Below are 11207 nucleotides of genomic sequence, written 5' to 3'. Positions count from 1 at the left end.
CTTTGGCCCATTTTGTAATTGGGTTATGAGTCTTTTTCTTGTGGAGGCCCAGAACTATTCTGTAAGCTTTTGTTGTTAAGGCTCTTGTCTGAAATGGTATTACCAAATGTTTGTTCTCAGTCTGTAGGTCTTCTTTTCACCCTGTTGTTAAAACTTTTTGATGTGCACAGGGATTTAATCTTTAGAAGATCCCATTCATCAGTTTTATCCTCCTTACATTGTCCATTTCTGGTTGTACTTGACAGTCTCTTTATATCATATACTAGACCTTCTAAGCTTGGTCCCAGTTTGTCTCTTATGAACTTTATGGTTTTGGGATTTGCTCCCAGGTCTCTGATTCACTTTGAGTTGATTTTTGTGTATGGTGTGAGATGTGGATCCTGCTTCTGTTTTTTGCAGGTAGCAGTCCAGTTTCGCCAGCATCATTAGTTGAAGAGGTTATCATTTCCTCTTTTGTTACTGTAAAGTGGTACAACTATTCCAGAATGCAGTTTGGTACTTCCTCAAAAAGCTGACCATAGAAATTCCATATGACCCAGCTCTTTCACTACTTGGAATATAACCTGAGTAAATGAGAACTAAGGCACACACTGAGATTTTTACACTAATGTTCATAGCAGCATTATTCATCACAGCAAGGACATGAAAACAGCTCAAATGTCCAACCACAAAAGAATGGATTGAGAAATTATGGTACAGTCACACAATGGAATACTATGAAGCATGTAGGGGCAATGATTTTGTAAATTATTACCTAAGTTGAGAAGGATTGGAAAGCATTATGCTGAGTGAATTAACTCATTCCCACAAGGACAAATATTGTATAAAACCATTATTGTAGAATGAGTGTAAGGATCCAAGAGGGGTGGGAGAGTGGATGCAGAGGGATGAGGATGTGCAGGGGGAGGATGAATTAATCATGGGTTGCACAATTTGATGGGTGGAGGGGTGGGAGAAATTGAAAGAATTTTTTCTTAAAAACAATATATTAGAATTTTGTAAATAAACAGTAGAAAATTAAAACAAAACAAAACAAAAATAAGCCACTATTTCCACAAAAAAAAGATAAAGTATTAAAACAAAATATTGAAAGACCTGGTATTACAAACCCAAAAGAGAAGAGTACACTTTTCTTTCTCAAGCTGAAATAACATAAAAACAAAACAAAACAAAAAACAAAACAAAACAAAACCTCCTGAACTCCTGTGTTGAAAAGTGAAGAAGTCTCCTGGTGGTAGATTTTTCAGGATGCTTGGTAGACTGTTTATGTTGTAGATTAGGACTTCCAGAGTGCTTTCAAGCTTTTCTTTAATGAAGTTTATAGTCTTTGGTTTTAGTCCTAGGTTCATGATCCATGCTGAGTTGGTTTTTGTGTATGGAGTGAGGTATAGATCTTGCTTGAGTTTTCTGCAGATAGTTTTCCAATTTGATCAGTACCATTTGCTAAAAAGTCTGTCATCTCCCCACTTAACTGATTTTATCTTCTTATCAAAAATCAGTTGAACATAGGTAGATGGACCGATTTCTGGATTCTCAATTCCATTCCATTGATCTATGTGTCTGTCATTGTACCAGTACCTACCTGTCTTGACCACTACTGCAGTGTAGTAGGATTTAAAATCAGAGAGTGAGATGCCTCTTACCTTGTTTCTCTTTTTAAGGAGTGCTTTGCTTATTCCGAGCCTCTTTCCATTCCAAATGAAATTGGAGATTGCCTTTTCCATCTCATTGAAGAATGGAATTGTTATTTGTATTGGGATTGCATTGAGTGCGTAAATTGCCTTTGGTAGTATTGTCATTTTCATAAAATTGAGTCTTCCTATCCATGAGCAAGGGAGAGGGTAAAATAGATGAATGGGACCTTCTAATTGTGCACATCCAAAAACATCTTCAACAGGGTAAAAAGGGAAGCCACAAACTGAGAACAAAAAATTTGGTAATGACATGTCAGATAAGGGACTTTTCTCTAGAATTTATAAAACATTTTCTCTAGAATTTATAAAATACTCGAGCACCACAACAGGATCAAAGTAAATAACCCAGTTGAAAAATGGGCACAGGATATGAACAGGCACTTCACCAAATAAGATATTCAAATGGCGAACAAACACATGAAGGAATGTTCAAAATCCCTAGCTCTGAGAGAGAAGTAAATCAAAATAACTATGAGATATCATCTCACTCCAGTAAGAATAGCAAAATTTAACAGAACAGCAAACCTCAAATGCTGGCAAGATTTCAGAGACTGGAACCCTTGTTCACTGTTGATGGGAGTGTAAAATTGTGCAACCACTATGGAAGACTGCATGGCGCTTTCTCAAAAAGAAGCAAATAGAAATACCATTTGACCCAGCAATTCTACTACTAAACCCTAAAGAAACCATAATCACCACAAAGCAGATATATGCACACCCATGTTTATTGTGACTTTGTTCACAATAGCAAAGAGTGTATTTTGCTTGCATGTGATATTAATGATGTTGTCTGATAATTTCCTCATTCTGTTGGATCACCTTTCTTGGAAAATCAGGTGTGAGTTGTTTGGTCACTTTTATTTGATTAACAATCATGTGTGAGCTGTTTGGTTGTTCTGATTTAATTAACCATCAAGTGTAAAGATTAATTTACTATTAGAGTTCAAATGAAATTGTTATTTTGTTGTGTTTGGGGAGAACATCGTTCTAATTGGTATAGCACTTGTCTGTCAGTTTGTTGCACTGAGGTAATTCATGGTTTGTTGTGATACTGAAAGCCACACTATTGGTATGTCAAATACTACAGGGGTGACTCATGATGGACAGATTTTAACAGTGCTCCCAGATTAGGAGACTAGGAAACAGAATTGGCCACCCACTTGTTAAATCACAAGCCTCCCTAAACCCTATGAATAGTAGAGGCATGTGGATAGTTATAGTAGTAGTGGTAGAGCCCACGTTGGAATTCAGTTGAAATGAGGAAAAATAATGGCAAACATCCTTCAATAATTGGAACATAAAATGTATATAGCTTGAATGCTGAAAAACTAGAAATTGTGAAAAATTAAATGGAACTCATGAATATAGACATACTAGACGTTAATATATTAATATATAGAATTAAGGACCCAGAAAACAACCTTCTATGTATGGTCAATTGATTTTAAAAAAGGAGATGAAATTAATTTAATGAAAGAATGACAGTCGCCTCTTTAAGTGGTGGCAAAATTAACATTAATGTGCAGCAAACTGAAACAATAGCCACACTTCACATCATATAAATAAAAAAATAAAGATGGATTAAAAGGGTAAAATCCAATACTATAATGCCTATTAATGCAGAGATCAAGGATGCACAGAGAAGTGTTATAGTTTAAATATAACTGATTTTCTTAACTACGTGATGCTGGTATAACATGTCTCAAGTCAGTGGTTTTAACTAATAGAATTTTCTCTCATCATGATTAGGAGTCCAAATTCCCAGGACTAGCCCTATGAGAAGACTTTCTTTTGCTTCTGGAAGAAAGTTTTGTCTCTTCTGAATTTCTGAGAAATCTTCATATGGTTTGGTATCTATCTTCTCTAATGTTTCCTTGCTTGTTTCTTCTCTTTTGTACATAAAAAAAAATTAACTCAAAATCTCTGTAAAAATCCCACCTCATTAATATAATGAAAGTTAGGATTTCCAGCACATACTTTGGTTGGTTCATAATTTAATCTATATCTGGATTATAGATTTAGAGAAGATGCTCTCTTGTTCTTTAGATCAAACTCACCAGCTGCCCTGTGGGAAATATATAGCTTTGGAAGCCACCACTGCATGGACGGTTCTACTCTATTCCATAGCCTCAGTATGATAAGGTAGAATTGACTTGATGGTAATGTGTTTAGTAAGTCTGTCTCTATCTCTATGTATATCATCTCTATATCTATCTATCTATCTATCTATCTATCTATCTATCTATCTCTTCCAATCTTTGCCTGGTGAAATGCCATTTCTTCTTCAAGTACCAAATCAGATTTGGTTCTTTCAGATGCCTTATAAGTAGTAATGAGATAATAAATATATCTGTCAGTACTGTTATTTGTAAACTTGTCTTAAATATAATGATAAGAGCATGAGTTCTTGGAAAAAAGAAAGATGCTTTTGAAGAAGCATTTTTTGGTGGTTCAAAATATAAACATTGGTAAATGTAATTTAATGAATATAGCTGGAAAGAGATGATGCATTGAGATTCCTTTTAATATTTCTTACTATACTAATTGAGAAACTGCTTCTAGTTACCCAATTTGTGCATAATAATTCATGGTTTCTGAATCATGCATTCTGCATGTCAGGTGAGAGAAAATGAAAATAACTCACAAATCTTGCTCCTTTTAGTATTCTTATCCTTTCAGTCATTAAATTAAGACAACATTCACAACCACTGACCGATTTATTGACATCAAAATAGCAATTAACTTGTAGTTACGTTCATGCTGCAATTGATCTCACTTGTGAAATCTCAAGTTTTCTTTCGTAAGTAACAAGATTTGTTATGTTTAGCCCATTGTGCCTTTCCTAACCCAAAAACTTCTCCAAGCACATTCTTTTCCACATGTTGCTCTTAAAAATTAGTATAGAATGTTTGTGAAAAACACACGTGGGGGTGGCGATAGAATGTTTGCTCTAAAAAAAATACAACGCAAGTGTTATATGTAAAAATATGATAATCCTAGTAATTCCAAATCCAAGGTCAGTTTTTAACACCATTAAAAGATAGATCTTTCCCCCCATCTGTTATGGGACATATTATGACTTACTCTACTAACTGTAGACGTGTTTTTATAAATTCTATAGTGCTTTTAAATCTCTGATACTATTTTACTGACACATAGTTTTAGTGGCTTATAATATTTTCTATTAGAAATGAAAGTTTAGTGAAAGATGGCTCTTTCTTGCTGTGTACCTGTATCATATTTCAGAAGCCAAATATACTGAAGCTATAAAGCAAGTAAGACTTCATCAGTCTTCAAGCCGATTGCTGACCGATTGCAAGTGCTACCATATTGAGGAAAGTAATGCTGTGCTGATTGATTGGTGGTTGTAATAGTATTTTTGTTGATTTCTGGCTGATTTTCCTATTGCTTTTGGACCTTTTCTCTCCAACTCTTCCCTTTACATATTACTTTGTTCAGAGTCTGGCAAAAATTTGCAGAAAAAATATCCAAGTGATGGGCTCACAGCAGGTGCTGGATCAAACAGGCCTTGTTCTTTGGCCCTTGGGAAGTCAGCATGGATCAGAGGAACCAGGGGCTGCCCTTCAGATGACCTGTAGTAAAACTGCAGAGGACATGCTCAGTTTCTTTCCACAGATAAACAAAGTGTAGATGAAATATTTTGTTTTTAGCTTGAATAGAAGAATTTATTTCAAACACATACTGTGTTTGAACAGTCGATTGAAAATGGCATGGCGTAAATCTTGCCTAATAGATACTTATAGAAGCATATTATTTAAATATATACCCGTGAAAAGGTCAATCTTTTATCTTCAGATCTTAGTAGGAATATACTGGTTTCAACTGAATATAGAATGAGAAAAAATATCACAAGAAAAATATGAGCAGTATAATGAAGAAAGTACATTCTCTGTCACAGGCACTGAGAAGTCTAGGTGAGATTCAAAAGACCTACAAAAGTGCCATATCAATTTTGGATGATGGTCGTCTACCTTAGCAATTTCAACTTGTAAGTCAGGAACTTAGTTGTGAGTATACAGATATTAATCCTAATTACGTATGAAAGGCTAAAGATTTTTTATTGCATCTTGAGTGTGTACTTCTTGAGCACTATAATTCCAAAAACATTGTTTGCACATTTATCTGTAAAATAAGTCATCAAAATTGGAAATGTAAAGAATTGATATGGTCCTGCCAGTCCTAATCAACAGTCGGTAAACCAGCAAATGTTAATAGAAATGGAATAAATACAAAAGGAACCAAATGTTTAATCTATGTGGAAAATTAATACCAGAGCAAATATATTTGACATATATGCTATTTTTTTTTCTCACCAAAGTAATGAAGAACATTTGACATTTATCTAGTCTGTTAAATATTTATAGTTCATCTGGCTCATGGAGATAGGATAAAGATTTAATTTTTATATTATTAGTACTTGAAAAGTATCCAAAAGCATGACAAGTTAAATTTATTAAATAGCTTAAATGAGAAATATGTGGATCAATTGGTTAACTGTTTAACATCTATACTAACATGATGATATAATTCTCAGTATTATAGAAATATTTCCTGACTGCTGGTGTTAAGAGTGTTGATTGTGGATCTGAGCAAGTGGTAATTGTTAACAACCTCAATTTCTTCTCCATCTACTATGGTGATGCCAGTTGGCCCAGTGGTGAGAATCATTGTCTTCTTGATATTGAACTTCAACCCATAGTGAAGGCTACAGTCCTTGACCTTTTGCAGCAAGTGATTCAGGTCTGCTTCAGTTTCAGCAAGCAAGGTTTTGTCATCTGTATATTGTAGGTTGTTAATGAGTCTTCATCCAACTCAATGCCACACTCCTTCTCATAAAGCTGTGCTTCCCAGATGATCTGTTCTGCATACACATTAAAAAGGTACTGGTACAAGATGCATCCGTGACACACTCCATTTCTGATGTTGAACCATGCAGTGTCTCTTTGCTCTGTTCTGAGGACAGCTTCTTGACCCAAGGGTAGGTTTCATATAAGCACTATCAACTGTTCTGAGATTCCCATTTTCCTCAAGGTTAGCAACAATTTATTGTGATCCACACAGTCAAATGCCTTTGCATAGTTAATGAAACACAGGCAGACATTCTTCTGGTATATTCTGCTTTCTGCCAATATCCATGTAACTTTGGCAATAATGTCCCTAGTGCCATGCATTTCAGTCTTCATTTCTGGTAGTTCTTTGTAACTATACTGTTCAAATCTTTTCTGGATAATCTTGAGCAGGATTTCGCTAGTGTGTGATATTAGTGATATTGTTTGATAATTCCCACACTCTGTTGGGTCACCTATTTTTGGAATGGGAATAAATATGGATCTCTTCCAGTTAGTTGGCCATGTAGCTGTCCTCCAGATTTCTTTGCACAACTTGGTGAACACATGCAAGGCAACATCTGTTTGCTATAATACATCATTTGGTAATAAGTCACTAGCAGTCAGGAAATCAAAAGACAAATTGTATTGGGAAAAATCTGCTGTCATGGACCTCTCCGGAGAGCTGAACAGCAATGTCAGTCTAGATACAAAGGTGTCCCTTATCCAGACCATGGTCTTCTCAATTACTTGTTGTGCTTTAGAGAATTGGACAGTGACTATGGATGACAGAAAAATAATAGATGCCTTCAAGTTGTGGTTCTGGAGAAGAGTCTTGAACATAGCATGGACTGCAAAAAAACAAAACAAAACAAAAACACAAAAAAAACAAAACAAAACCAAAAAACACCAAATAAATAAGTCTGTCATGGAGAGGGTGAAACAAAGTCTCTCCTTGGAGTCTAAGATTTTTTTTTAAGCTCTGCCTTGCATACTTTGGGCATGTGGCCAGGAGAGATCAGTCCTTAGAGAAGGACATCATGCTCGGAAGAGTGGACAGACAATGCAGGAGGGAGACCCCAGATGATACAGTAACTGGGTGTTGAAGGTTGTTGTGTCAGAGTCAGTGAGACTGGCTCAGGACAGGGAAGGGTTCAGAACTGCTACACATAGGGTTGCTATACATCACAGGTGACTCAAGGGCACATAGCAACAATAACATAGTGTGACAGGTTTGGAAGCAGGAGTGGCATTTACTTCTTAAATAACATGCCTCTGGAAACTCCATGAACTTTGATAAATGTTGATAGATGCAGAGGGGCTTCAGGCCCTTTGCTCATAGGGCTGCTATGAGTCATGCTCGACTCAAAGGCAACCAACAACAACAACAACATAGAAGTATTTACTGAGCTTTATTTATTATTTTCAAATTAGAAGGAAACGTGTGAATCCCTTATCTATAAGTGCATCTAGTGGATTCTGACTCAGATTGATCTAATGGGAAAGCAGGGAGCAGCCCCATTACATATCTAAGGTTGCAATTTTACCAACGCAAACTGCCACATCATTCTCCATGGAAGTGCTGATGGATTAAATGCACTGAGATCTTAACTACTGTAGTCATATCTTATGGATAGCACTTAAATTTCCTGAATGTGTTGTTAGGATTCATTTGATCAATTCTGTGCCTATTCTGACCAAACACTGAATGAAATACTAACTGGTGCCCAGCCATACTCACAATTGCTCCTGAACTTGAGCTCATTTTTGAAGTCACCATTTCCCCCCTGCCCCTGCAGTCACCATTTCTATCCATCTCATTGAGCGTCTTGCTCTTTCTCACTGTCCTATTTGTCCAAGTATGAAGCCCCTTTGCAGCACTTGAGGCCTCCTCATATCATGCCCAACGTATGTGAGATGAATTCCCACCATATTGCCTCTATGGAGAATCCTGGACATACTTTATCAAAGACAGACTTGTTCGTGATGTTGGCAGTCTATGATATAGTCAATGTTCTTAACCAACATTGCAACTCAAAGGCGTCATTTCTTCCTATTTATTATTCTTTGTCTAACTTTCACATACAGATAGGGTGGTTGAAAATATCATGGCTTCGATTAGGCTCACATTAGTTGCTGATGTGACATTCTTGCTAATTAACAGTTTAAAGAAATAATTGGAAACATGGATGTTTAGTACAGTGTATTTGACTTATTCACTGCTATTTCTATGGAGGTTGATTGTGGATCCAAGTAAGAATAAATCCTTAAGAACTGCAATCACTTCTACATTTATCACCATGCCCCTTATTCAGAGAGATATTTTACTAGACATCATGTCCTTCTCCAGCAGTTTGATTCTCCTGATATCATATGTATGTCCAAAGTGTATGAAAACAAGTTTCAGCATCCTTAACTCCAAGGAGAATCCTGGCCATGCTTTTCCCCAGGCAGATTATTTTGTTCTTTTGACTGTCTTACTAGTTAAGGCATGAGGATTTTTTTTCTCTCTATCTTTATGTTGAGATAGCAATAAGAGTAGCAATTCCTACAAAAGGCTCTTTGAAAAAGGCTCTTTTGTGTTTTATCAATAGGTCTTCATTCAAGTCTTCAATTACTGCAAAGAAACATTTGCTATCTTCATATTTCAGGTTAGAAATGAGTCTTATCCCAATCATGATATGACATTCTCATTTAAATAGCATGCTTTCTCAGTTTATGAGTTCAGAATATAGATTGAGTAAGTATAGTGACATGATTTAATGATATTTTATACTTTTTCTGATTTTAACCCACTTGCTATGCATGAGAGAGCTGGACAGTGACTAGGGATGATAGACGGAGAATTGATGCCTTTCAGTTGTGATGCTGGAAAAGAGTATTAAATATACCATGGACTGCTAAGAGAATGAACAGATTTGTCCTGGAGAGAGTGAAGCCAGGCTGCTCCTTGAAGCCAAGGATTCTGTAATTTCAACTGACATACTTTGAACATGTTGCAAGGAGGAACCAGTCCTGGGAGAGGGACGTTATACTTGGGAGGGTGAAGGGACAGTGCAAGAGAGGAAGATGAGATGGATTGACTCAGTGACTGAAGTAATGGGGGTAGGTGTGTCAGAGACAATAAGATTGGCACAGGATAGAGCAAAGTTTAGGGCTGTTGTACACAGGGGTGCTACGAGTTGCAGGCAAATTGATGACATAACAAAAACAGCAACAGTATCCTTACGTTCTATTAAAATGGCTCATTATTGAACTAATGGTAAACCTGCATGAACACAATTAAATGTTTTGCAAGGTCCAATCTCCATAATACTACCTAAAATTTTTACAATTCACATAATTAAATTCCTTTAGATATTCAGTAAAACGTATGTAAAGATCTTTCTGATAGTCTGTGCTTTCAGCTAAGATCTATGTGGCACCAATAGTGATACTCTTCGACTAGTGGATTTTGACTCAGAATGATCTTATGGGAAAGCATGGAGCTGCCCCTTTACTTATCCCCATTACATACATGTGTTACATGTCTTTTCTGAATTTAGCTTGAATTTTTGACATCTGACATCTGATGTACTGCTCTAGTTGTTTCAATATGATCGTCAGCGAGAGTTTAGTTGCGTATAATACTAATGATATTGTTTGATAACTTTCACATTCTACTGGATTTTTTTTTATGAGTGGGTGCAAATATGGATCTCTCCTAGTTAGTTGGCCTGGTAAACTTTCTTCTAAATATTCTGGTACAAACAAGTGAGTTCTGCACCCATTTTTTAGATAATTTGAATTGGTATCCTAAAGTCTTATTTTTAGGTGATAGCTACAGTACAACTTGAATTTCTAGATCAATCTTGGAATAGAATGTTATGAGTGACAGGATAATATCCGTACTTATGCAAGGAAGTCCAGTGTATATCACTATCATTCAAATATATTCACCGACAATTAGATCCAAAGAAGAGGAAAAAGAAGATTTCTACCAACTTTTGCAGTCAGAAATTGATTGAACATGCAATCAAGATGCATTAATAATGATGAGTGACTGTAATGCAAAAGTTGGGGCGAGGACAAAAGGATCAGTAATTGGAAAACATGGACTTGGTAACTGGGATGAAGCTGGAGACAGACGGATAGAATTCTATCAATCACATATTTAGTCATTGCAAATACTTTTCATAAGAAACTGAAATGTACGCTATACACATGGATTTCACCTGATGATATGCATAGGCATCAGATATATTACATCTGGAAAGAATCACTGGAGAAGCTCAATATCAGCTGTGAAAACTAGGTCAGGTACTGACTATGGAACAGAACACCAACTACTCATATGCAAGTTCAAGGTGAAGCTAAGAAAACTAAATCCACAGAATCCAGATTTTGACCTTGAATTTATCCCACCTGAATTTCAAAACCATCTCAGGAACAGTTTTGAGGCCTTGAATGCTGAACGAAGGTGACTTATTGTGACTCATGAATAATGTACCTGAACCTTGCTTTAACCTGTCCTATCCACATCATTTTTAATATAATTGAACCTATTGTTACAGTCACTGTGTCAATCCATCTGTTGAAGATATTCCTCTCTTTTTCTGACCTTCCACCTTTCCAAGCATGATATATTTCTTTAAGGACTGTCCCCTTCTTAACAATATGCTCAAAG

The sequence above is a fragment of the Elephantulus edwardii genome, unplaced genomic scaffold (assembly GCF_000299155.1).
Source record: "Elephantulus edwardii isolate Elephantulus edwardi_28Jun2011 unplaced genomic scaffold, EleEdw1.0 scaffold00169, whole genome shotgun sequence".
In the NCBI taxonomy this organism is placed as follows: Eukaryota; Metazoa; Chordata; class Mammalia; order Macroscelidea; family Macroscelididae; genus Elephantulus; species Elephantulus edwardii.
The sequence above is the reverse complement of the archived record's forward strand: the minus strand, read 5'-3'. Positions refer to the sequence as shown.